This window comes from Furipterus horrens, unplaced genomic scaffold, assembly GCF_987537825.1.
Source record: "Furipterus horrens unplaced genomic scaffold, mFurHor1.1.pri manual_scaffold_8, whole genome shotgun sequence".
NCBI lineage: Eukaryota > Metazoa > Chordata > Mammalia > Chiroptera > Furipteridae > Furipterus > Furipterus horrens.
In genome coordinates, this window is record NW_028327178.1 from 107,043,096 (window position 1) to 107,071,042 (window position 27,947).

Genomic DNA, 27,947 nt, shown 5'->3' on the forward strand with positions numbered 1-27,947 from the left:
CCTCCCTGTCAACGAAGAGGCAGGTGGTATTATTGTGGCATTGTCCTTTTAGGGAGACAGAGACAAGGAGAGGCTAAGTCGCCTGTCCGATGTGTCCAGCTGGGAAGAAGGGGGAGGAGCCAGACACGGGTGGACTGCTTCAGAGCCCCCGCCTTACCCACTGCTCTGTTGTTAACAGACTGAAGCTTCTTGTTAAGATGCAATGCTTCATGGTGACTTTTTCCTCACCTTTTTTCCCTCTTTTCTTCCAAAAATCTCAAGAGACAAACTGTGCAATAAGCCTTTAAGCCATGAATACTCTTTAAAACTCATGACAGTGAAAAGTAATAGGGAAACAGGAAAGAGAAACGGTTCCCAGCGTCAAGGGGATGTTCCCCCTATGTCTCTGACCATTTCCAATTGGCATGGAGTTTTCCAAACAACACGTTTTTACACTGGGGTGGGGGTGGGGGACTTAGGTCTAACCAATAGCATCAATTTTTATATTATTAAAGTAATTCTAAACCCGTCAAGAATTCTGACCCATAAACCACATCTGTACGTTGGAACTGGATTGGTCACAGGATGGTCAGAAATCTCATTTCTCAACCCACTTCATCAACGGGACAGTAATTGGCAAGTGCCCCCAAAGCAACCCAACTCATTTGTGCAAACAATTAAGAGAGCAGCTTTTTGGAGATCAAGAAATGTCGACCCCAGGGGATGCACCATCAAACCCAGGTCTTTGAACATGATTTTAACACATTGCGTACAGGGTGGCAAGAATTCTCGTCACTTCTAAAAGGCATTTAAATACCCCGGTACACAACGTGTTAAGCACAGTCCCATTGCCATTTGAAAATAACTGGAAATTGTCATCCAACTCCCGTGTCGCGATAAAAAACAATGCTGAGACATTCTACATTTTATAGGTGTGTTGACACAGAGTTGAAAGGTCAGGCAGTAAAGAGCTTCACAACATTATGGTGCACAGACAGCCCCTTTAGGGGTGGTAAAAATACAGATTCTAATTAAGCAAGTCTGGGGTGCAGCCTAAGATTTTACATTCCAGGCAATGGATCACATTTTGAATACAAAGCTTACATCATGGACGATCACCGGCTTTCACATCAGATAGACTTGGCTTTGAACCCCATCTCTGCCACTACTTGCCTATGTGACCCTCAACAAATCTTCATCTTCTCTGAGCCAGCATGTCCTCGTTTGTCAAATCTGCCTGAGAAAACCGAACCCATAACATTGTCACGCAGTGTCTGGAAAAGAGTAGGAATTCAATAAAGAGAAGCCATCCCAATAATAATGCATGTTATTTATGTTAATATTAATAAGTATCATTACCTCTAAAAACTGAGGCAAATTGGGAAAGACAGTAGCAATAAAATCCGAGATGTGAATGGAGTCCCAAAGCCTTCAAATGAGGTTCCTCGGTTCATTCACTGAGCACCCTTCTGTGCCGGTCATGGCTTGGGAACCTTACACACACCACCCCTATGACTGAAAAGTCAGTTGTCTGGTTTAATTATCACGAAGACCCACGAAGTAAGGGCTAATACCACCCGCATTTCACGGAGAAGGAAACTGGGGCTCAGATTAATAAGTAACTTACCCCAGGTTTTGTAGCCCACAAGTGACAAAGGAGGGTCGTGAGCCTGGTTCTTTACCTCTCAGGCCCTTGCTCCTAAACATTAACAAGTGACCGTGGATGTACAGCTGGTAGACTAAGTTGAGTGACAGGTGGTCCCTACCTTAGGGGAGCTCCCAGCCCCCAGTGGGAGGCTCATTGAGGACAGTGTGGATGTACCTCTTATAGAACAACCTGCTATGATAACTGAAAAAAATTGGAACGTCCCATCAACGAAGCATCCACTCACACAGAGTTACAACAAAGACCTGAGCATTAGGGTGCCTTTGGGGAGAATCTGTGTCTGAGCTGAGCTCCCCAGTTATTCTGTAGAAACCCACTTGCTCTACAAGTGAGCAGGTCACAGCCCTCTGCCTGCATTTCAGTCCCTATTACACGGAGCCCCCGTTATGGATTATCCCACTCCTTTTGTGTTAAATTGCTTTCCCCATTTCCTCTGGTTCCTGCCTGTGTAATTCTGAGTACTTCATTTGCCAACTTATTGATGCTGGACACAGGTGAGAGACCCTAGCAAATAAAGCTTGGGTCTGATAATTTGTATAACTCAGGGCTCTCTTTGCCACAAGTGACAGAAATCCAATTCAGACTAGTTTAAGAAAAACAATATTTATGGACTCACATACCTGAAAACTCTCAGGGTGATCAGCTAGCTTCAGGAACAGCTACACCCAGGGGTGCAGGCAATGTCTTCAGCACCTAGTCTCTGTCTCCGTTCTACTTTCCTTTGCACTGACACAATTCCCAGGTGTCTTCTGACGGTGGCAAGACACAGCACAGGAACGCTATGCTTCCTTTTCTATCACAATGTAAATTTCCTTCCCAACAGTTGCAAGGGAGATCCTGGATTTACTCTACTGGACTGATTTGGGACACGTGTCTACGCTTGACTTAATCATCATGGCCAAAGGAACAAAATATGCTGATTGGCCAGGACTTGATCATTTGGCCCACTCTAAGGCGTTGTGGGACAGGGGACATCCCATGACCATGTAGATGGGGGGTGGGAAGAGGTGGTCGACAAAGACGCCATGGCCAAAGTCAGACAAAATAATTGTTGGGTGGATGCAAACATCAGAAAGCCACCCCAGTGCTTATGGACAGCGTCTCACAAGGTGCCAAGAAGTTACAACGGGGTTGGAAGGAGCTGTGGGGTGAAGGAGCTAGGGACGCATGGCGGAGCGGGTCCGTCCCTTCTTCCCTGAAGACCATCTCTGCTCACGTAACACGAGGTCACTGTGATGTGACCAACGGAGACTTAACATGGAGGAGGAACACAGGCTCGTGCTGGGGGACGGGGCGTCTTTTGACCACTGTAACCCCTGGTCTGAAATGGCACCACTTTTATGGCATAGCCCCGCCTTCCCTGTGGCCTTTGGGTGCTGGGAGATGATACAGTTTCCCACATCACTAAAAAAGTGACTCATCTTTATCATCCGTCTTTTGGCCTTTTCCAGGATCCCAAACAGCAATGACTTATCCCCAGAACCACCTAGTGGCCTATCAGTGTAGCCTCTTGTGTTGACAGCTGTGACAAAACACTTTCCAATTGCCACCAAGTCAGTCTGGAAAAGAAAACAAAATATTTGCGTGTTTGCATGCGCGCACACACACACGGTTTTACAGAAATCATTTTGGTAAATGCAGTAGGCCACCCAATGCTACTGAGTTAAACCAAAGGTAGAAACAGCAGAATTATTATGACCAGCCCAAATTCCGTTCGGGGCCTCAGGGATCTGGATGCCATGGAAATAGCAATTGTATTCAAGGCTGCTTTACATGATCCACATTTCAATGAGGGAGTTTCATATTTGGGGAATTTAATGATTCACAGAAAATTGCCAGCAAGTTAAAAAACTATATAGTGTTGATTACTGTATTGGATTTCCACGTCTTTCTCAGCTGGCTCTTCCCACAAGGGACACCAAAGGACTGAGGAACACAAAGCTACTCTGGAAACTCAGCAGAGCGTGCAAATCTAAGGTGAAGAACACGGCAGTGACCTTCTGGGATCATGACTTTTACCAAGTCGGCCATCTTTGCTTAGAGAGTTCAGCATTGCTATTAATGGTAAGTGACAGAAACCCAAGTTCAAAACGTCTTCAGTAGAAGAGGCCATTTATTACAGGACTGGAACATCCAGAGAAGGCTGGACGGCTGTCCAGGGTGTAGATGGTGTCATCGGGACTGGGCCCTTCTCTGCCTTTCCGCTCTGCCTTGGGCTGCGTCGCCTTCATCCTCAGGTTCATACTGCAGTCCCCAGTGGCTCCAGACTTATGTCACCCCAGGCTAAAGATGGTAGGAAATAGCCTCTCTTGCCGGTTCTTCCCCCACTAGTCCTGTGATTCTCTCCGAATAGGCCACTGTGGGTCACGTGTCTCCTCTGGAGCAGTCACCGTGGCCAGGGGATCCTGAGTCCATGATCGGTTAGATCTGGCCCTCCAGCTCCACCCTTGGAGTAAAGAACAGAGCTCCTTTCATTTGGAAAGAGACTTGTCCCTCAAAGGAAATGCAGGACGCCATTACCCGAAGAAAAGACGTTCTTCGTAGACAAAGAAAATAATACCTAATTAAAAAAGGTTAAGGGTCAATTAAAGCTTCAGTCAAGGCGAAGAGAAAATGCTCCTTTATAGATGAACAAAGAAAGAAACTTTCTTCCTTTTCCTGACTCTCCTTGTTCCGTGCCATTTTTCTGTTTGCCATCTGATCCACTTCCAGCCCATTTGAAAATCAAACCACAGACTCCACAATCCAGGGCTCAATATTAGAAGGACTTCTTTCTTCAGAAAAAAAAAGAAAAGATTCTGGATTTTGTAAATGATTTTTCCCTGTCCTAGGCAACTAAGCCAACCACTCTGAGGCCATTTCAATCAACTGGAAATTACGTGGGTACTCAGCATTAGATCAAACAATAATGCTTCTGGAAGGCACCGTGAAGAAGGTCTGAATGAAGAATCTTCAGAATCACAGAAAGGAACATTAAAAGTATATGATAAAATCAAAATAATAAATAAGAGTTAATATCCTCTTTCCATACCAGAAGGAGAAATTGATTTTTCTTCAGTACGGCACATGCTTTCATATTTTTTAACAGACATTCCCTTTCCTTAATTAAATATTAGGGAACTCACAGTAAAACTTCAAAGGCCTTTCATTTCTTTAGTAAATCATGGCTCTTTAAATACTGGCCCAAAATTGCCCAATTCTCACACCATTTTTGCACTAAACGTCAATAAATAAAACAAAGAATACACAGTTAGTTATTTATAAATGAATAGAACGTGTGCAAAGGGGAGGTCCCTATTGTGGGATACCATCTTTCTCAAAAAAAAAAAAAGTTTGTGCGGTGAATAATCACTCCCAAGCCCAGGGATAAAAAAGTGGATACATGCCAACTTGTTCTGACACAGGGACCACCTAGGACAGAAGTCAGCACGCCTGTTTCGGAAAAGGCTGGGCGGTATATATGTCTGGCTTCGTGAGCCACAGAATCTCGGTCACAACTCTCCCGCTCTGCCTTTGCCATACAGAAGCAGCCTCAGGCAATCGATAAACCAATCCGTGGGGCTGTGTTTCAGTAAAACTTTATTTATAAACACAAGTGGTTCGCCAGATGCCGCCCCACGGGGCGTAACGGGCTGACCCCTGATCTAGAACGCTGTGTTGAGAAGGAGTCTGAGGTTCTGTCCCAGCTCAGTCGGAAAGAGTGTCACACCCATTAGCGATGTCTGCCAAAGGCTGAGGAGAGAAGAGTCACAGCCCGTGAACCGGAATCTGCTGTCGCCGCAAGCGGACCCATTTGTTATTTCATCCGTACGTCCCCGCGTGTCCCCTGTGTCAGGAATTGTGAACGCGCTGCCTAAGGTCGGACGAGTCCCCCAGATGATCTTTTGAGGTTAGTTAATCCCTCTACATAGGGATCAAGCTCACGACGTTGGCATCATTAGCTCCGGCCTTCACTAACTGAAATATCTTGTGACCGCTCAGGCCGCTGGAAGAGCAGGAAAAGAATGTCCTTGTCCTTTTGAAATGGTAGCAACTCCCACTGGGAGGATGATCAGTAGGAGGACAAAGAGTTGGTGGTTGTCCCAATGTCACCTCTTGTCGTTAGAGACCCTCCTCCTTCAGGGGCTGCGGATGAACGAAACTTCTATTACGCGTCCTGCGCCTTCAGTAACCACGGGCTGCCGTGACGTCCTTTACCGGGAAGCTGATGCACGCCTTAGCAGGGAAGATGGGAGGCATTTCCAGCTCTGTAATTCGGGAGAGAGCACAGGAATCCGTAACATTGGGATGTTCTTTCTTCTCCCCCAGCCGAGCCGTCAGTGTAGATGAAAGCAAATTTCTTCCTTAGCTCGAAGAGGTCTCCTAAACTGGAAGCAGAAACCCGGGCCGCTCAGGGATTTTAATCACCCCTGGGGTTTCCCAGGTCTTTACACAGATGACCGAACGGTTTAGGAAACGCTTGCGAAGGGGACGAGTCAATGAATGACACACACTGTGGACAACACTGTGGGGACTGCAGGGGGGAGAGGACGGGGGCGGGGGGCAGAGAAAAAAGGGGAATAAAAGTGAGCAGCCCCCCCACCCCTGCATGCTGTCACCCAGGTCCCAGGCACGGAGGGGCCCTGCCCTCAGCTTAGGGCTCAGCTGTCGCCATCTTAAAATTCTTCATTTTTGAACAAAGGGGCTGCACACTTTCATTTGGGGCTCGGCCCCACAATTCTGTAGCCAACACTGAATGGAAGAGTCACTGAGGAGAATTCATATCCACTCACCAATGCGATCTGGTGGGAGGTTAGCCGGGACTCTTTTCGCTCCCTCGTTCATTCATTCTTCATTCATTCATTATTTCTTTCATTTTTTTTCACTCAACAATAAACTCTTAAAATCTTCCTCTGTGCCTCCAGTGTTTTTAATCTTTTCCCATTTAATCTGATCATTACAGCCGCTCTGTACAAAGGATAAACAAGGACCGGGATATCCATGAGGCTACAGGGCTGGAAGTGTCAGATCCAGGACATGGCCCTCAACCCATGGGGGTTCTGGACTCTGCTCTTTTAGCCACTTTTCAAATCTGATCCTAGACAAGTATCCAATACAGTTATTCGTCTTCGCTTCCAATGTTATCCAGGCTCCCAGAAGGGTGACCCTTGACCTCTGTGCGGCGGCTTCTCTGATTCAAGATAGATGAAAACAATGTCATTTATGATCATCTAGCATCACCTTAGAAGTACATTTACATCACACTAGATTCCACAAATGTACAGATGAGTGGGGTAAGCTAGTCGCCAGGCAGGTCTTGGACCAGGAACCAGAGGTGACTGGGAAACCTCACTGCCAAGTTCTCAGGCCTGCCTGCGTGGGCTTCCCTGAACTCCCAGATAAAAGCTGACACCCCACAAACAGCCCCGAGGAGTCCTGATCAGGCTGCTCCCCAAACTGTTCCTGAAAACGACGAAAGAAAAGCATGTTAGCGTCTCCCTGTGGCAGGTGTCTTCAAGCGTGTAGGGCTTTCGCCAAGCAAGGGGTGTTCTCTTACAGCGTGAGACCCTTCTGCCGTTCTCATAAACAGCAGAATTAAATGGCCTCTTCGGAGACCGCCTGAGCAATCCGAGGGGCCGGGACAGATGTGCCTGAGGCCAGCAGCAGCGTGAGCCTCAGCACCTCCTGTCTGGGGTCTCACAGCTTAACAGCCTGCGTGTCCAAGAACATTTCTGCAAGGAAGAGAAACGCACGTTTGGCTGTCCCACCCTGGCAGCTCTCTCTGTCGAGGAGTTAATATGGAAAGTGTTTCATGCTGTGATGACGCCAGGCTCATGCTCATGTAGTGCGGAGGGAGCTAAGTGGTCTGGTAAAAAAAAAAAAAAAAGAGAGAGAGAGAGAGAGAGAGAGAGAAAACTTGCAAGCCAATCTGAGATATTCTGGACATTCAGTACTAAGGAAACACAAAGCGTCCCGCTGGCCCCATCTGTCCCTGAAGCTCATCACCGCGGCTGTCTGGAGTCACCAGACCCAATCCCAGCTACACAATAATATGCATTCAGCCCATGGGCCAGGAGAGGAAGCCATTCATGACACTGCTTCCCAACAGGGCACCTGCGTGTCCCCAACAGGGACACCTGGCTCACTGTGTCTCCCCAGGACACCGCACGGTCCAGCAAGTCAGGTGCTCAATAAATATGCAACGGATCGATGACTGAATACATGATTTCATTAATTAACTAGTTTTTTCCTTTTTCCTTCTAAAAGGGATAATGTCCAAAAGCTCTAGAAGATCTTCCTAGCAGCTCGGCCAAGCCTGGCCACACGTGAGGAAGTTGTCCACCAACGTGACAAGCCAATGGTGAAAACGGCCCTTTGCAAACACCTGCCACTCCTCGACGCTTCCCGCAGACCGTCTTACTTCACGTGCGCAGCCACCTCCGAGGCACGACCTCTTTTCATCCCCGTTTCCCAGGGGAGGCACATGGGACTCATGATGCCCACTAGGCAGGACCGGACTGCAGGGGCAGGTACCAATCCTGTGGAAGCCTGAAATCTATTCAGTTGAAGACAAAACTGCAAACACAGAATGGGAGACACAAGTGAGTATTTACTTTGGTTGAGAAAAGAAATCACGATAATTTACGGGAGACGTGGAGGCTCATGGCCCTTGGTTCTAAGACCTCTTTAGCAATATCAGAACTGCTTCCTGGTTACAGCCCAGGGTCCCTTTCCTCCTAGAACGTTCTATAAACTTCCAGCAACTATCAGGAAACACCCAGTGAGAGAGAGAGAGAGAGAGAGAGAGAGAGAGAGAGAGAGAGATCAGTCTTGACAAATGTCTCACTCCTTGAGAACTCCACCAGATCCATTCTGGACCCAAAGTGCCTGGTTCACAACTTCAGTGAAAAGACCCAAGTAAGGAACGGCCACCTGTGTTGGAAGAGCCTGAGCCGAAATCTTGCAGCTTGTCAATGACGATGATGATGACGACGATGAAGAAGAAGAATGAGTAGCATTTATGGAATGTTTACATTGCTCATTCATGGACTGACTCCTGTCAACCACAGAAGGTGTGAGCTGGTTAACGTAGAGTTAGGAAATCTCTGAGGCAACCGTTCTGCGTTGGTTCTCAACATCAGTTTAAAGAAACTGTACTGTGGGGTCATAAAGAAACTGAGTGGGTGACCCTCAGGAGCTTAATTAAGCTCCTTGGCTAGTGAGTTAAGAAATGGACTTCGGCCCTGGCCAGGCGGCTCAGTTGGTTGGAGAGCCGTCCTGTGCACCCGAAGGCTGCAGGGGTGATCCCCAACCGGGGCATTACAGGGGGCGGCCAATTGGTGTCTCACATCGATCTTTCTCTTTCTCTCTCTCTCCCGCCCTCCTCCTCCTCTCTCTCTCTCAAATCAATTTTTTAAATAAATATATCCTCAAGTGAAGATTAAAAGAAGAAAGCAATGGACATTGGCCCTTGCGAACCTTGGATTCGCTACTTCTTTCATGTCCCAGTCATGACGGTAGGATAACTCCTTTCCCTTTCAAGTTTCCTGTGAAGATTACATGAGATATTATGTGTAAAGTACCTGCTGGGGGTCTGCACACAGTAATGCTTAATTATTAACACTTCTGACATGTAATAGAAATGGGCTTGCCCTCTTGCCCAGTCATTGAACTCTTCTGAGTTTTTTCCTAAGAAAAAGTAACAAAAGAATAAACCTTTAGGCATAAAGATATTCCTTGAGGAATCATCTGCAGTGATGCTATCTTTTACAAAAGGACTAAAGATGCTTGTTATCTATAATAGAAAGTAACTGGGGACAAACTAATGCTCAACAGTAACGAAATATGAAGGTGATTATGATATGAATATTATGAGGACATTAAAATTACAATTATGAAAAGAGCACAGTGACAATGACATGTCTGTCCCATATTATTGGGACTATATTAGTCTCCTTCACCCCTATACAGCTGACACATGACATAGAGAAAATGTTAGGGAATACGTACTGGATGGAAGGAAGGATGGAAGGAGGGAAGGAGGGGGAGAAGGAAAGAAGGAAGGAAGGAAGGAAGGAAGGAAAGAAGGAAGAAAGGAAGGAAGGGAGGGAAGGAGGGGGGATTTATTTAAGGCTCTTCTGTTTGTGACATTGAAAACTGCTATAACGCAATGTTAAGAGCCGAGACCCTGGGGTCACGTGGATTTATATTTGAATTTCAGTCCCACCCACTCCATTTGCCTGCCTGAACAAGTTGAACAAATTATGTAATAACCTCTTCAATCTAATACACACAGATATATAATAGGGAGGACCCCACCATCAACCTCTTATAGAAATAATCAACATGCCCCTGGCAGCCTTAACTGATCCTCAGTGTATAAAACAGTGACCCAGGGATAGAGCATCCTTGCAGATTAGTGGCCCGCAAGGATCATTACGGGTGCAAAGGCACCACAGCTTCGGTGACCAGACGCCTCGTGAACACGCGGGTCTCCATGAGCAGGTGGACACGCGCCTTCTGCCCCACCACTTTGTCTTCTGCGAAGCCAGGAGAGGAGGAGCTCGGCTTTGTAACCAAATATTGATTTACGCTGGAAATCGTCTCGGAAAACAACCCTGCTCTGCTTATACCCAGCTCAGTGCCTCCATCGGCACGGCGGGGACGCCTGACTGCTTGCCCAAATCCGTTTTGCTTCTTTGTCACGGAGCCCCCGTTAGATACTGAGCAACATTGTGCTCAGCCAGGCGTCCGCGCTTCCCCGCCGCCCTCACACTTCGGGCAGCCTCTGGGTCCCAGAGGTGTCCGCCTGCAGGACGTCTGGGAAAGCGTGTGCCCACCTATCCCAGCCTCCCACGGGAGCACCAGCAGGCAGCCCGTGGCCTCGGGAAGTGTTAGCCGGCGCGGCCGAAAGCCGAGGGAACCGGGCACCTGCTGACTTCTGCAGCTGCCACACTGACGCGTGCCTGCCTACCCCCAGCCCCCTTTGTGCAAGAGAGGAAAAAGCTGGCGAAATCCAGGAAGGGACCGGTCCGCTAGCTCAGACCCTTCGTATCCTGCAAAGCAAAGGATAACGAGACCCCTACACACAAGCTAACACGTGAGGCTGTCAGTTTCAAGGATGCGGGCAGAAGACGAGAGACTCCCTGGGGAGAGACACAGGAATTTACGATTCACAGCCCAGTGGGCAGCCCCAGCTCGGCGGTGTCAAGGCAATGGGGGGCAGCCCAGGAGCCCCAGACTCAGGAAACCTGACTTTTTCTTAACAGGCTGTGAGCAAACCCATCCAAACTTTACCCTAAAAAGAGACATTATCATTTTACTGCACAGCAAACAAATCTTCCCCATGCCCCGGAGGGAGACACTGTCTATCTTCCCGAGCTGTTTGCAACAAACATCCCGGAGAAAGCGTTCCAGGGCACACGCTGTCGGGAAGCAGGCAGACGTGGAGGAGAGCCACGCAGAACCGCGTCCCAGCCATGAGCTCCTGTCCTGCTTATGCGACTGGTATTTCCGCTCTACGGTCCTAGCAGCCACTGAGGGGAAATCCTCACCCATTAACCCTTCCAGGGGCCGCTCCGTCCTGCCATTTCCCTTTACACATCATGACCACTGGTCATGGGGACCTCTTCTAGGTTCAGAGGCCGTGCAGGCAGAAAACAGCACGAGGGCTAACTCTGGAGCCAGAGTGCCTGGGCTCCGATCCGGCGTCCACCGTTCACTCGCTGCGTGACTTAAGCAAGTTACTTAATGATTCTGTGCTGGTGTCCTCATCTAAAACACGGGAATAGTAAGAAAAGCTAACTCACAGTCGTGGTGAGACTTCTACGGGGATGGAGAAGACGTGGTGCTCACAAGCAGGTCTGAGTTCGAAGCCCAGTCCCACCACCTGTGAGCTGAGTGATACCAGGGGAGCATCTCAACCCCTCACAGTCCCCTCAACCACAAAGTCACGTGCTCCCCTCAGGGAGCTGTGGGTACCAAAAGGACCGTGCACACAAAACTGTAGCTCAGCGCCTGGCACCGGTGAGAACTCCGAACCAAACCGCCCCTGCTCTGTTATGGTTCATTTTGTGTGAGACTTAAAATCTGTGCTTTAATCACTCAGGGGCCTCAGCAGACCTCTGTACTTCTTACTTCTTCACATGAATAATTTCAGTCAAACATTATTACATTTCTCTGATTGCAGACCCTCTAATCTTCCAGGTCTGTTCTGACAGAGGTCACCTGGGGTCATCCCCAACTCATCGAATTCACGCTCAGTTCAAGTGCATCACGGGAAGATACGGGTTCTCAGAGCTAAGCGTTTTTATGCTTCCAAATCAGTGAAAAAGACTTGGTCTTTCTACTTTTAAAAGGTCTTTGAACTCCATTTGTTCTAAATAATACTGTACGAGAAGACTCCAAGTGCTAATTGAAAGCATTTCATTTCCCATATATTAAATAAAAATGAGATCTGGAATTCCTCATCTACATTAAATCCTCCAATGCAATCACATTTTTAATATGAATCTAACATACTGAAACAATTTCAGATTTTTCAAAGTTTAAAGAGTTTATAGATTTTCTTAAAGTAAGATGGATGTGAATTATTTTTTAAATACAACATTTACTAGAATGTCAGTATAGAATGTCTTCATTCCATCACGTCCTTCTGACAGCCGAGAAAGGTCTCCTTCCTACTTCTAAATTAGATCCTGTAATAAATGCACAAGCCTGACTTGAGACGGGTTTATTACATGACCAAAACCCCCGGCAGTAAGCAGATAATTAAGCAGTGAGCGTGCGCATGTTTTCCCACAATGTGCAAAGACTTGAAAAGACCCGAATGGTGGATGGGAGGAGGGTGCCCGTTTATGGAAGTGCTCAGAAAGGCTTTGCATCCTGTCCTAGAAGCTCTGGCAGGCACCTCTCTCTTCCCCACTGGTTTTCTGGGGTCACCTGGCTGCATCCTCAAACTCACCATATACATCTCAGGTTCCTTCTGCTAATGCAGGTTTTGAGTTCAGAACTATAAAAACAACTGTACAAGATACTGCCAAGAGCACAGAGGTTGGCCATGATGAAGCCGCGGAGTCTGAGTATCAACAATCACGCCAGAGTGAGGCACAACTCGACAAGCATTTACTGAGGATCAAGGCTCCGAATGATCACAAGACAAGGAGTTCTCCCTTCATCATCTGTCGGACTTGCGTCCATCATCCGAGGACGTCCAGGAGCGCCCTCCTCCGGGAAGCCCCCTGCAATCTCCTCCAGCTCAGAGTAACACAGTCACTGCTCCTGTGCCGTCACCAAGTGCCCTAGGCCCACCTCCGCCGTTGCCTATGCCCCACGGGCTGCAGCGTCTAGCTTGGGGCAGAGCAGGTGCTCATGGGGTGCCCAAAGACAGACTCCGTGAGGTTTAATGGGACCAGACGAGGACACAGTGTGAAGAAAGGCGTGGGGACGCTGCCGCCCTGAGGTAAGGCAGGGGCAGGTCGTGGAGGTAGTGCAGGCCATGTGATAGGCCAGGGTGTGTCCCCAGGACACAGAGGGGTGACAGGAAAGAGGACAGTTGGCTGAGTAGCACTATGGGGCATAGTGGGGCCTTTGGCAGAATGAACCCTGGAAAAGCCCAGAAAGCAGAATGTCCTAATTTCTGAACAGGGCCCATCTTTACCCACGGCAGCATTCAGCCACCAGTTTGAAACCTCTGAGGGATTTTATAACAGTTCCCAGTTCTGGGTTCCGAGCATGACCGCCTCCACGTAAGGCCTCGCAACTAAAGGGGACGGTCCCTCGTACACCCACCGGCCAGGACAGCACACACCTCTCCTCTTTCATTCAGAAAAAAACAATGATACAGACTTCTGTCTCCAGCTAGGATTTACCCTCCAACATGAAAAATCTAGAAAACCAGGCGGAACACATGAAAAAAAAAAATGGTGCACAGATCACGGATGATGGGCAGCAGAGAACTAAGAAGAGGAACAAGCGAGGGGAGCCCCGCCAGAGCACCTGCACTGCCAAAAGCAATGTGCATCGTGGGGAGCAGCGGCCCAAGCAGCACCTGGTGTCCCCCCGGAACGAGGGAAGAAAAGCCAGAGCGTGCCTCACGACACAGGCAGAAATGAACCCAGAACGGGCCCCCGACCCAAATGTAAGAGAGCCAGTGATCAGACGTCTAGAAGGAACTGGAGGAACCGCCCTAATGACACCGAGGGAGGCAGAAGCTTGAACTAGAAAAGAAAAAAAAAAAAAGATAAACGGGACCTTGTCAAAATTAAAGACTTTTATTCTGCATCAAATATTATTTAAAAAACAAAAGGCAAGGCACAAATTAACAGTAAGTACTCACAAAACTTATATGTGATAAAGGATTATATCCAGATATGGAAAGAACTCTTACAATTCAACAGTTAAACAGACACATGAAGACAAAAATGGGCACAAGATTTGAATAGTTACCCACAGCATAGAAAATATATGAATAAAAAAATGTGACCATAAAATGGTGTTTAAATGATGTTCATGACTCAGTAAGGAAATATGTCAAAACCCATCAAATTGTGCACTAGAAAAGGTTAACATTGCTTTTAAAAAAAGCTAATACTCTTATATGGAAATAAAAGTTATAATGCGGTATCACTACACAGCAAATACGATTTTAGGCTAAGATGGCACAGAGCAACAATGCCGAGTTATTCTCGTGGCCCATATTCTCATTATGGAACATAATGGGATAGTATGGAGCATCCTCGTGCAGCGGGAACGGGAAGGTAAACTCCTGCAGTGACCTTGGGAAACCGCTCTGTGGTTTCTCATATAGACACCACCGGAAGAGCCAGCCACCGCTAGGCGTTTACCTGAGATAAATGAAAACACACATTCACGTGGAGAAGTGTCCTCCGCGTGCACGGCAGCTTTATTTGTTACAACTATAAACGGAAAACAACCAGAACATCCATCCATGAGCAAACCGACACGCAAGTCTCGAGGCGGGCGTAGAAGGGGACAGGCTAAGACTTCCTCCACAGGACGCTCCAGGAAAGGCAAAGCTAGGACAGCAGAAAGATGGGTGATGGCCTATGGCCGCAGGGGAGGGAGGCTGTTTTCAAAGGAGCAAGTGGGAACTTGGGCAGGGGACGGTGGTATTGGCATTTCGTGTCCTCGCTGGGGTGAGGGTCTCCGGACCCCATTCACTTGCGATCTTACGGACCCACCCATTGTTACTATTTCTTCATCAATTTTTCCTTCTAATCGCTCTTCTTTTTTTCAAGTTCCTGGATTCTAGCCGAAAGAAGTATTTCTTTAAGTGCGCCAAAATGCTAGCGTCAAAGAATTTAATAAAAAATTGAAAACAATCCAAATTCCTGACATTGCGCAAGGTATATCCCTTTAAGAAAATGTTATGAATGTAGCCAATAAAAATCACATTTTCATACAAGATTTCCTAACATGTGGAAATATTCATGACATAGTGCGAACTGCAAACGCAGTAGAGAACACTTGATAGTCACATCATCTTAACTTTGTTTATATATGCAATATATCTATGAATACATGCATAGATTTGTGTGATTTCTTTGTTCTAAAACAGGGCAGTGATACCCAAACAACGCAAAAATGCCAAAGGACTTCCCGGAACTGGCATTCGGAGGGAAACTGACGTCTGAACCAAGGTCGTGCAAAGTAAACTCCATTATCCAGCGTGTTCTGGGGGTGCCCGTCGGGCCGTATTGCCCCCTCCACCGTTTGGCTGTTGGAATCACAGCGTGAGCCACGCCCTCAGCACCACTGACACTAGACTCACGTGCAAAAAAACAAAGACAAATGCAGTACAACAAACTGAACAATCGATTGAAACGAGACAAAATGCAAATCCTCTCGAAGGAACTTGAGACCTCTTTTAGGGACGGGGAGCCTCGAGCTTGCTCCCAGTCCTCATGCTGAAATGCACGGGTGTGACTGACAGCCACCTGAGCAGGTCACGTAACCGGCGCTCAGCCTCCTCTTCTAGGAAGTGGGCACCATACTCCCCGGCCTCCCGGCCTCTCGGGGTTACGGCAACAATCAAATGAGCTGATGTGTGCAAAACAGATTTTTAATTTACGAGTCACCAATCCCATGTGCTTTCCCTTTGTGGTTTTACTGCCGTGACTTTAGGACCACGAACAATTAGCAGCCACATTACATACCTCTGGTCATTTACATTTAAATGCATTTAAGTGCTTTGGTGGGAAGGAAGTATGGAGTCTTTGGAGCGCAAACGGCAAGCTAACGAACAGGAGTAGTTAGTGATCGTCCGCAGAGAGCGGTCAGTTGTACCCACAGCGGCAGAGGGAGAAGGACTGATGTCAGGCCCTCAGCCCGAAGCCCGGCCCTGTCAGGGCGGGTATACCAGAAAGACCATTAACTATAAAGCCACGCAGACCCACGTGTAACTTCCAGCTGTGTGACAAGCAATGCGTTATTTAATTTCACTGAACCCCAGTTTTGACCCTTGCGGACCTCGCCCCAGGGTTGTGATGAGGAATCCGTTAAATGAAGTATGTTTGGCATCTTTGGCATGTATTCCATCCCAATGCATGTTCTCTCTTCCCTTGACACTGACTTAAGAGTTCCACAGACCTCCCTAACCAATGTCACTCAGTACAACCCTTTCATATACAAGCATCGGCGGAGGGTTAGCGACAGGCGGAAAGGGAGGTACCTACCCCCAGACGCCCAGACAAAAAAATGAAATCTAGGTCTGTTAGACAGAGAGAGAACTTCCCAAAGCTCATAGGTAAGATGCCTACAATCAGAAAATATGTCATGATCCTGTTTGTTCCAAAGCTCTATTTGATGAATCAAAATTAAGTAATCAAAAAGAAAAACGTCCTGTAGTAACTCTCCCCGGGGGTACGCTGCCCGGGGCTCACTGCTGTCTAACACGGAAGACCAGTTTTTTCATCCCGAGGAAACAGAGCGGAGTCTGGCTGGTGCATAAGATTGTGTCGAACGAGGGTGCACATCAAGGTGAAACTCCTCTCCTCTCCTGGGAGCAGAGAGAACTACAAATAGAATACAGTGATATCAGGCAGGTGGGACTATTCTGTTCTTTTAAAAATTGGGAACAGCGGGAAGCTGCTGTCTCCTAGGGAAATGTGACAAACCCTGAAAACACAATAGCATCTAAATCCATCCACCTGCCAGACGCAGTAATATCCTGACGGAATCTGTTTTTCACAAAGAGAACACATTTGCTCGCCTTCTCCTCCGCCCACCTCACGTTCTTCTCTGGGGAGCGTCCCCAACAACATCTTAACTGATGGCCACCGACCGGGCTGTCCGTCACTCCAGAGGCCACCCTGGAGCCCCACCCCCGAGGGCCATTCTCGAGCGATATATTTCAGCCGGAGGCGGTGTTCATGTAGATAGCAAGTTCTTAATAGAAGCCGGGAAGATGTTCTTTGGCAGAAAATGATCTCATAGACATTTTTCATTGTGATAGATGTGGTATTACAGCCGTGATAAAAAATTTCAAGGCGTGCGGCCGCTCCGTCACTCATGTTATAAATCACTCGTTCGTATATTAAAGTCTGCGGAAAGCGGGGAGGGGAAACCACCCTCACCTCCTATTTACAGACCGGTTATAATTTGGTATTATTCTTAAAGGTTCAAGCCAGCTTGTGGAATCTGTATTCAGTGCCTGCGTTCGGAGCAGCAGATCTCATTCCATTACTGCCGGCATGAGAAGGAACAGCCACACGGTGAGGTGACATTTTCTGCCGCAAACCCTGATGGCAAAGGTAGAAGCAGTGGAGGATACAGAAGCCCACTGCCATTTGCGAGACAAGCTGGTGATGGAATTAATTGAGAATTAATAAATCACATTGGAGGCAGCTCTGTGCCACGAATACAACTTATTTTACTCACGTGGAAATCTCTCTGGATGTTGGTTGGTCTTGAGCTGCCTTTACAGGCAACTGAAATATGTAAGCGCTTTGATTTCTGTTGAGCGGAGAAGGCCCTGATTTGGGATGTTCCAAATTTAAGGATGCCACCTCTCTCCAAACCATACTGAATTGGGGGCATTTTAAACACAAAACTCTAGAAATGGCAGGGAGGGGCAGAGACCAATGACGAGTTACACCCACCCTTTTCCTCTACCAAAAACAAATATCTAAATTCAGGGCATACAACGTTTGACTCTCCTCATGAAGGTGGGCCCCCTATGATCACAGGGGTCTGACCCCCAATCTGTAGACAAGCCTCTGAACCAGCGGCTCTTAACTTGCAATGATTCTGCTCCCCAGAGGACATGTAGCAACATCTGGAGAAATTTTTGGTTGTCACAACATAGCGGGGGTAGGGCTGTTACCGGTTTCTCATGAGTAGAGACCAGGGGCACTGCCAAACATGGGAGCCCCCCAAAACAGAGATGCGCCAGCCCACAGTGCCGACTGTGGTGACAAAAACCCTGGTCTAGGGTTAACCAGGCAAATCCTCCAGCCAAGAGAGGGATGACCTGCTTTTCTTTATTATTAGTCGTCTGACGAAAAGAACTGTGAGCCCAGAATGATTCTGATTCCAGTCTCGTTTTCGTCACTTGGAACATGGCTCTACTATTTACAGAAATATAAGAGCTTTCTACTTCTAAACAAAAGGGGCTCTAGCCAAAGGCATGTGAGCATTCCCCATCATCTTCGCTGAAGGCCTTCAAAAGTCTGCGGGAAACAATGCAGTGACTAGAAATGAAGACCAGTGGTCATAGCGGGGTTAATAGGCAAACTACATGAAGAACTCATCCAACTCAACAACAACAACAAAAACCTGATTTCAAAATGGACAGAGGATCTAAATAGACATTTTTCCAAAGAAAACCTACAAATGACCAACAGGCACCTGAAAAGATTTCAATTTCCTGTAGGGAAAAGCAAGTTAAAACCACAGCGAGCTAACACCTCACACCTATTAGAATGGCCATTCTCAAAAAGACAAGAAGCAGGAAGTTTTGAAAGAGTGGATGGAGAAAAGGAGACCTCTGCGCACCACTGGGAGGAATGTAACAACGGCGCAGCCACTATCAAAAGCAGTATGGAAGCACCTAAAAAAATTAAGAAGAATGGAACTACCATGGGATCCAGCTATTCCACTGTTGGGCATTTACCTGAAGAATACAAAACACTAATTCTGAAAGCTATTACACCGCTATGCTCATTGCAGCATTGGCCACAATAGCCAAGCTAAGTGCCCGCTGACGGATGACCGGACAAAGGAGACGTGGAGCGTACATACAACGGGGTGCTACTCAGCCATCTGCAGCAACGCGGGTGGACCTGGGGAACGTGATGCTAAGTAAGAAAGCCAAGACAGAGGAAGACAGCTCCCATATGATTGCACTCATGTGTGGAAGCTAAAAATAAAACAGTGACAAAGTCACAGACGTGGAGAACAGATCGGTGGCTACCAGAGGGAGACGGTGTTGGGAGGTGGGCGGAGTGGGTGAAGGGAGTCAGTCACGTGGGGAAGGGCTGTAACTAGACTTAGTGGTGACCACTCTGTGGTGTATACAAGTGTTGAGTGTCATCTTGTACACCTGAGACTTACGTAATGTAAAAACAAACAAACAAAAAAGAACGGTGGAAAACTACGGAGCATTTCAACAACCATGACAAACATCACAGTACCACCTCTTAAACATCGGTCACAACTTCCTACCCTGTTCGATCCGGGAGAACCGGCCTCCTGGCCCCGCTCCACACACACCGAGCTGGGTCCCATCTCCGGGCTTTTAAATTCAATGTTGTTCCCTGAGACGTCCAGATGGGCCACTCCCTTCCTTTGACGCAAATTTCCCCTCATCAGAGATGCCCTCTCCAAGCACCAGTGGACAAGAGCACCCCTGCCGCTCTGTCCCTGTAACTTCTACCATGGACCGATGGGCTTGTTTGTGTCCTCTAAACAGAATGTCACCTTCCCAAGAGCATCCCCACTGCATAAGGACTTCCTGGCTGATAGCAGGTGCTCAATAAATATGGACAGAATGAACGAGATCAGGACAAGAGATAAAGGCAAGGAAGGGATGGGAAAGGGAGGTGAGGGAAGGATGGGAACGAGAAGGGGGTGGGGAGCAAGGGCAGGAAGAGGAAGGACGGGGCGGGGTGACGAGAGGCAAGAGGAAGCAGCAGCAACGAGCGTCTGCGTCCTGGAGGGCACCTCAGAGCCGATCCCCATCCACCTGGGGTCTCTGAAGCACACCCTTCCCTCCGACATGGCTCTGTCGGCTAGTGGCCGACGGGACGGTGCAGAGGGAGGAAGTCCCCCCTCGATGCCTGCCCTGGGAAGGTGGTCAGAGGCCTCCAGCTCTCTCTTCCCCTGGTTCTCACAGAAGTAGCGGTGACTGGTGGCCACAGATACTCCGATCCCACCACAAATGCCTGGCTGCGTCTTAGCTGTGGGCACGCTTGAACTGTCCGCTCTAATAGCTGGAACACAGAAATCTTACTTAAGTTCAAGCATAAGCCCTGAATAAAATGAAGGCTTTAATCATGAAGAAAATTCCCCAGCTGAAGTAAACAAGCAGGTTTTAAACAGTGTTATATTTCTAGGGTCTCACGATACTCTCCACGGAGTTATTTATAAAAATTGTAAACATCGAAAATAAATCTGCATCTTTGGGGCGTCGAGAGCCTCAACCCTAGTGGGTGAAAGTCAAGTGTAAAAATAAATGAGCCCTAAATGCATTAGAACACCTGCACAATGGATCACCTCCACAGGCCTCTGGTCCAAAACCATCGTGTCAAACTGGGAAACAGATAGTAAAGCCTGTTTAGGTCGGAGCTAGCCTGTCAGATGCGTCTGCTGATGCTCCTGTTTGGTTTCTGTTTGTTTGCTTGATCTGTCTGTTGGTTTTCCGCCTCTTCAGGGGCTGAGACCATTTACAGCGAATCTGTTTAGCGGAGCTTCAAGGCAGGTTGCAGGTTTCTGGGGCTTCTGCTTGGTGGAAATGGGGGTTGGGGGGTGGACAGGGGGGTGGCTATGGCAACATACCCAGAGGCCCCTAACTGAGGGCCCTGGAAGATTTCAAACCCTGGGGCAGAGAGAGGGACTTTCAGATCAGCTACTTAGGATCCTCTGGGCTTTAAGAGCAGGAAACCAGAAATCCAAACCCTTTCGTAAACCACCTCCAAATAATGCGGCAAATGGCATCTCAAAGCTAGGGGTGGATCGTTACAGAACAAAAACGCAATATTAGAGACTTTTCTTTTTTTCAGGGAAAGGCTCATTTCCTGCAGAGAATTTTTACAATTTGTATCTGGCTCTTTAATAGTACCTAATTGATGGGTTTCAATTACAAAGGAACAGAAAAGTAAGCGAGCTGGCTGCTGATTATGGGCTGGAGATCATTCGCCTATCCTGGAGATTTTCTTAGCATTAGAGGAGGGGCAGCCTCTGGCCCACGTGAGGGATTTTACTCATCTACCCAGAACATAATTAAAAGAAACCTGGAATATAACGAGAAAATACTGTCGGGGCCAGCACACACGGACCGCGTTTAAAATAAAGCATGAATTATTCTCAGCTACAGAGACCCGGGACTGGGGGAGGGGAGAGCCAGGAGGACAGTACAAAGAAAACCAAAATCTTCTGCCCAGAGACCCCTACATTTGCCCTGAACCCCAACCCTTCTATTGTGCGTGTTCATCAATATTTCATTTCCTGGTTCCTCTTATCATTCCCTTCCTACAGCCCTGGGTTCTATTCAGCGAGATGGCGCTGGAATCCTGTTTTAGGCACGAATAAAAAGTGCACGGCTCACACCGATGGGGGCCCGTTACTCTGGGCATTCTGTCCATTAAGTGCCTACTATGTGCTAGCTTCTGCGAACAGGAAGTGTGGCGGAAGACACAACCCCGGCAATTATTATGAGTCCAGCTCTGGAGCCAGAAGGTCAAGGTCTTGTCCACTTCCCTCCTTTGCGACATCAGGTGACTTTTCTCATTTGCAGAAGGAGGGTGATAACAAGCGATTTATCTGGCCGTCAAGCGAAGAGCAGCGGAAGGCCACAGCCAGGCCTCTGTAATGTTAGTTCTCTATTGTTTTTCTAGGAAGCCGCAGATTAGAAAAAGCAGCAAGATCCTCCCATCCTCACAGCAGGGGACTGACCGGAGCAGGAAGGAGGGAGGTCGAGCTGGAAAAAGGAAAGATTTTCAAAAAGAGAGGAACCCTGACAGAAATTAAGAAAACAAACCCACCTGGTGGCCAGCACCTCTCTACAAATTTCCGCTTCTGCCTGAAGGATGAGGGCTTTCTCTGCTGCTCAGTCCTTTTCTTAAGACAATAGTTGACGTTAGCTCAGAAGGCAGATCTTAAAAGTTTTCTCACCGCACATACGTGCTCACACGTGCACACACACAATGGTACGACGACGGGTGATAGATGTGTTCATTAACTTGATTGTGGCAGTCATTTCATAACGTACATATATGAAATCATTGCACTGTCATGCTTTAAAAACTCACGTGGTACCATCTAAATCTATACAGGTTTTATTCGTCAATCATACCTCAATAAAGCCGGGGAGGAAAAAGAAGAACCCAATGAAATCATATTCACTAGATAAGTCGATCCTTCCTGCTCCAACCTCAGCCAAGTGCACAGCGGGTCTTCAGATCCCTAGTTCTGGGCCCAGGCAGTACCGTCAAAGGGAATGGACGCAGGGCTGCCGGGGTAAAACCCCAGTCTTGCCACTTCCTGGTTCTCAAACCGTGGCTAAGTTACTTAACCTTGAGGTGACCCCATTTTCTTATGTGTAAAATAGGGACTAGAACACTGCCTACCTATGGGAGGATTATGAGGATTGGATAAATTAATGCATGTGAAGCATTTAGAACAGTGTCTGCATAGTATGGGCCCAATAAAGTAGCAATGGTGATCATGGTTTTTTAAGAAAAAGAAGAAAAAAGCATCCCCAGGACCAGAAATGGCAGTTTGGTCTCTAGAAACATCCTATCTCAGCTCTTTCTGTTAACAGCTTGAGAAACTGTAGGTGACAAACAATAAGCTGCCACTTATTATAAATGACGCTTTGCTGGGTCAGTCGTTTTCAGTCCAGCCACAGGTGTGCAGCAGAATCGAAACACGGGTCAAACTTGCATCTTCATGTGGACAGATGGTGCTGAGCACCTTTTCATGTGTTCACTGTCACACATGTATCTTCTCTGGTGAAGCCCCTTTTCACACCTTTTGCCCACTTTTTAAATTGGGTTGTTTGACTATTCATTAGTGAGTTCTGAGGGTTCTTATAAAACCTGGACATAAGTTCTTTATTAGACCTAGGACTTACAAATATTTGCTTCTGGTATGTTGCTTGTCTATTCATTCTCTTAACGGTGTCTTTAAAAGGATACTCTTTTCATTATGATGAAGCTTAAAGTATCAATTTTTTTTAAATCGATCATTCTTATGATCTAGTATATAATAAATCACCGCTCAATCTGGGTCTCAAAAAGTTTCTCCTGGTTTGTCTTGAAATTTTACAACTGCAGGTTTTTCATTTAGATCTATGATCCAGTTTGATTTTTGTATATGGTTAGAGGTATGGAGCAACATTTATTTATCTATAGGTATTCAATTATTTCATCCCACTAGTTAAAAAGACTGTCTTTCGTCCACTGTATTGGCTTCGTATCTTTGTCAAAAATCACTTGTCCATATAGGTCAGGGCCTAGTCCCAGACTCTAATCTCTTCCATTGATATATTTATCTGTCTTTCTGCCAGTCTTGATGATCCTTTCATACTCTCTTGATTACTATAGATCTGCCAAGAGCCTTGCAATCAAGTAGTATTTGCCTACCAACTTTGTTCTTTTCCAAAGTTGTTTTGGCTGCTGTAGATTTTTTGAACTTACATATGAGTTTCAGAATCATCTTACTGATTTCCACAAAAATTCCTGCAGAGGTTTTGATTGGGATTAGAGGGAATACATAGATAAGTATTGGGAGAACTCCCATCCTAACAAAATGGAGTCTTGCGACCCATGAACAAGGTGTATCTCTCCACTTACTTAGCTCTCGGCCATGTTTTATAGTTTTTACACACAGGTATTTCATGCTTAGAGTTTCAATTCCATGGCCTTCCACATTTTGTGAGATTTATCACCAAGTATTTCATATTTGTAATGCTATTGTAAATTGTATTGTTTTTAACGGCCATTTCCAGTGGAATTTAGCAAGGATATAAAAATACAATTGATTTTTGTGTATTGATCTCAACCCTGCAAACCTGCTAAGTTTACTTACTAGTTATAGTTGCTTTTTTTGTAGGTCCTGTAAGTCTATGAAGAAGATTATGTCATCTTTCAAACGAAGGCAGCTTTACATCTCTCTCTCCGATCTGGATGGGTTTTGTTTATTTTTCCTGCTTTATTCCACTGGCTAGAAGCTCTCGTACAATGTTGAATGGACGTGGCTGGAACTTACTTCTCTGTCTTGCTCCTGATCTTAGGAAACATGACTCCATCTTTCACCATGAAGTATGATGTTGGCTGTAGGATTTTAGTAAATGTCCTACGTCAGACTGAGGAAGTTCCCTTCTATTCTGAATTTGCTTGTGCTACTCAGTGTCCAGCCAAATACTCAAAGGAAGGGGGGGGTCTTCTGCAGATCTCTGCAGTGCTCTCTCCCGTCTGGCACACCTCCCCGAAAATTCTACCCACCCTGACTTCCCTGAACTCTAAGTCCCATCACCCCAACCCAGGGAGCCTCCTGGGCTCCACCTGGGTTCCCTCTCTCTGCGACACAGTCTGGACACCCTTTCAAGGGGGTAAACTGAGGCAAGTGCAGGCTCCCCTTTTCTGTTTCCTGTGTCTCAGGGATCACTGTCCTTCTTTGTCTGAATGATGTGCAGTATCTTAGAAACCCATTGTTTTCTATATTTTGTCTTTTTTTTTTTTTTTTCAGGAAGGAAGATTAGCCTTTCATCTTAGTCAGAAGTGAAGATTTCTCTGATTCAACTTTGACACTTTTATTCTTTTTTTAAAGTAATAACTTGCCAACTATGGGAAGAGCTTTCTCCTGCCATGTCAGTGCATAACCAAGGAAGCTGTGGGGAGACCTAAAAGAGTGAAATGCATGTATACAAAGATATCGGGGACTGGGGGGGGTTGCCCCTGCCTGGGCGCCTGACGAGTCTGACATTTCACTTCCTTACACGTCACTACAGCCTCATTTAAGAAAAAAGAATAAAACAATCTCCCTCTCCATTATTTTGTCTTTGCTAAAGGCACGCGCCGTAAGTTTGTTCCTCTTCCTTACAACCAGAAGGATCTGAATTAAAACACAGAAGAGAAAAGAAGGCAAAGACGTCACACTGGCCCTCCCAGGCGAGCACTGCACCAGCGGCCAAGATCGGGATGCAGCCCTCCCCGCCCCGCCCCCGCCCCCGCCCCCACCTCTGCCCTGCGCAGGAACCCCAATTAAAGTGAAACAAGGTCTTTATATGCACATGATCATCAATGTGCATAAAGGTGACACCAAACCAAATCAAATGCCCAATTACCAGAATGTCTTGCTCAGGTAACAGCCTTTAAATAGTCAAAGGCACTTTGGCAAATCATCTCCTTTAGACAAATTAAAGCCACCTTTGAACAGAGATGATTTCAAATCCACTTTAACAGCCACTCGCGGAGTCTTTGAAAAACCTTCCCCTCCTTGAAACACTCCAGGTCAGGCCGGCCCTGCCGAGGTATTTTACGGAGCTGGGGGAGTCCTCCCAGCACCAGCCCCTGTTTGGGCTTTTATGTGACTGACAAGTCGTTTGTCACCAAAGAGATGCCTCAAGGCGAGGTCTCTTCCAATTTGCAATTTGAAAGGTGTCAGGCCTGGTGGGCGCCTCTGCTCACAGCCTGGGACCCGGATGAGTTGTAGCAATGAAAGTGGGTAAGGTCAGGCTCACGGGGGGGGGGGGGGGGGGGGCCCTGGCTGGGGGTGGGGGAGGAACAGCTGAGAGTCCCTGGCCTCGGAGAACGTCCAGAATGCTTTCCAGAAGCGTGGAGGCAGTCGGCTGCACGGCTGGCAGATGAACCATGTGCCACCGCACAGATGTCAGCACAAAGAGGTATCATTGTTCTCTGCACCCACGACGTTTGCTGCGGGCGTCCAAGTGGACCCGTTTAGCAGGGAACAAGCTCTGTGTTTAGAGAACAGAAATTCATACTCATTCTGCAGCCGAAGGGCTGGGCAGACTTAAGAAGGTCCAATTTGGATGTAAATTGACTTACTCTGCTGCATTTCTAGCTGATATTTTCTCTGGGGCCTTGGTTACCAAGGGAAACAGGGTGCAGTGCAGGCAGGACCCCCGCCTCTGAAACACTGGCATGAAATCTAAAGACATTGGCACAGCCCGGTGACGCCCAGGGCCAGCCCAGGGCACAGAGCATGAGATTAGGCTTGAGAAGACAAGCTTCCTGCCATCTAGTCAATGTCCCCAACTTTCTAGAACCATCTAGAGATTTCTAGGGACAACGAGGTCGGTACAGTGGGAAGAGAAATGAAGTTATACGGTGTCTTCATTTGCCTGAAGGTGCATTGCCAGTGCGTTAACTTCTGTGCCCCCTCCCCCAAGTAAAGAGTTTGGAAGTTGTCGCTCTAATCCTTATAACAACAAAAAGCTCAACCAACTGAAAATCAACGTGTGGCAGGAGACCCGCCCGAGAACGGCAGGGGTAGGGCACTCTGCCCTCCTGAGATCTGAAGACAGAGGAGGATTCAGAAGGTTCTGGCCCCCACCTGGTCCCTGGCGCGCTGGCCACTAGAACCACTGCGGCAGGACTGCTCAGACGCTAACTTTCATGCACTGATGGTTGGAGGCTGAGCATGGGGGCTGCAAATTAGGGGGACCCGTAATTTCATGGGCTGTCCCTCCAGAAACCCCACTAGGTTCTCATGGCAAAGGTTCAAGGAGGGCCCCCGGGGTCGCTCTGACTGGGGGCGTGGCAGTAACCCAGGGGATGGTGCCCCCTGACTCCCTGGTGCCAGGTACATACAGGCTTCGTGATGCTTTTTGTTGGGTGAGATGATGGATCATTGGATCGATGGACATTTGGACAGACGGATGGAGGAGGGGATGGATGATATGTAATCCACGCCTTCAAGGAAATTATAATACAAAAATTTCTAAATGTGTCTCTCACCAAACACTATCCCATATGATGTTAATAAGCTGGGTCCTGGTGTTAAAAAGTTATACGATGCTCAAAAAAATCATTGGGAGAGGTTCAATTTAGGAAGTTAAACAGATTTCTTTACTCAAGGAGACCAGATACCAGCGTCATCTCTTCCTGGAAGTTAGCCCAGCTCTTACTGGGCACTCCGTAAGATAATCAAAAGGAAAAGAAAAGCTCATAGAATAATTCACTCATAGACTCATTCATCCCACAAATATTCGGTGCACATCCTCCACAGTACAGGCACCAAGCCAGGACCCAGGGGTGTACCAGGAGCTCAGAGGAGCAGACGCTGCCCTCCCAAGGTGTGCAGGGTCGTATAAGAGACAGATGTTAAACAAGTAATCCCACAGAGAGTGTAAAGTTACAAGCACAACACTCATTACAAGGGAGAAGTGTATACAAAAGATGCCGTAAAGCAAACAGCCTGGTGAAGGAGGTTAGGAAAAGCTAATCAGAGTCGAGAATTAAAGCACTAGGAAAATGTACCATGGCAAAGTGGATGGGGTTGGGGTAGGGGTTGGCTGGGAACCCAACAGAAGAAACTATTTCCTTCATGCCCCTTTTAAGTCCCATAGCAGGAGGGCGCGTGGCAGATACAAAGAATGGAAATGAGGCCAGAAGAGCTGGAAACAGGGGCTTCCGCAATGTTGTTTACTGTTTAAGCCCCTACGTGTGGTGGCAATTTGTTACACAGCAGTAGCTGACTAATACAGTCACTGCGTCAGAGAGGTTAAACTTTCCGTGCTGGCTACGCTACCCTTGACCCTTCCAGATCCAATCCCCACCATTCTTCACCCTGCTTCTGGCCCCGGATGTGAATTCCACGGGCCGCATCCCCCAGGCTCCCTTCAGCCAGAGGGGCTGGCTAGTGGAGGTGCCCAGAGAAAGCGGGAGCCTGGGAGGCAGGACAGGTTAGCGATCTGTCCTCTCAGCTGGAATGCAGTTGGACACCGACCGCACTCCTCTACCCACGGCCGCAGCTCCTGGTCAGTGGTCCCTGCCTGCAGCCGCGGGTCTCTCTGGGTTCCAGGACCCAGGCCTGCCCCGGCCCCTTCTGTCCCAGAGGGATAAACAGCCTCTGGCAGTTGGTGGCCCTGGAGCCCTTCCCCGGCCCTTGCTTCTCCTCC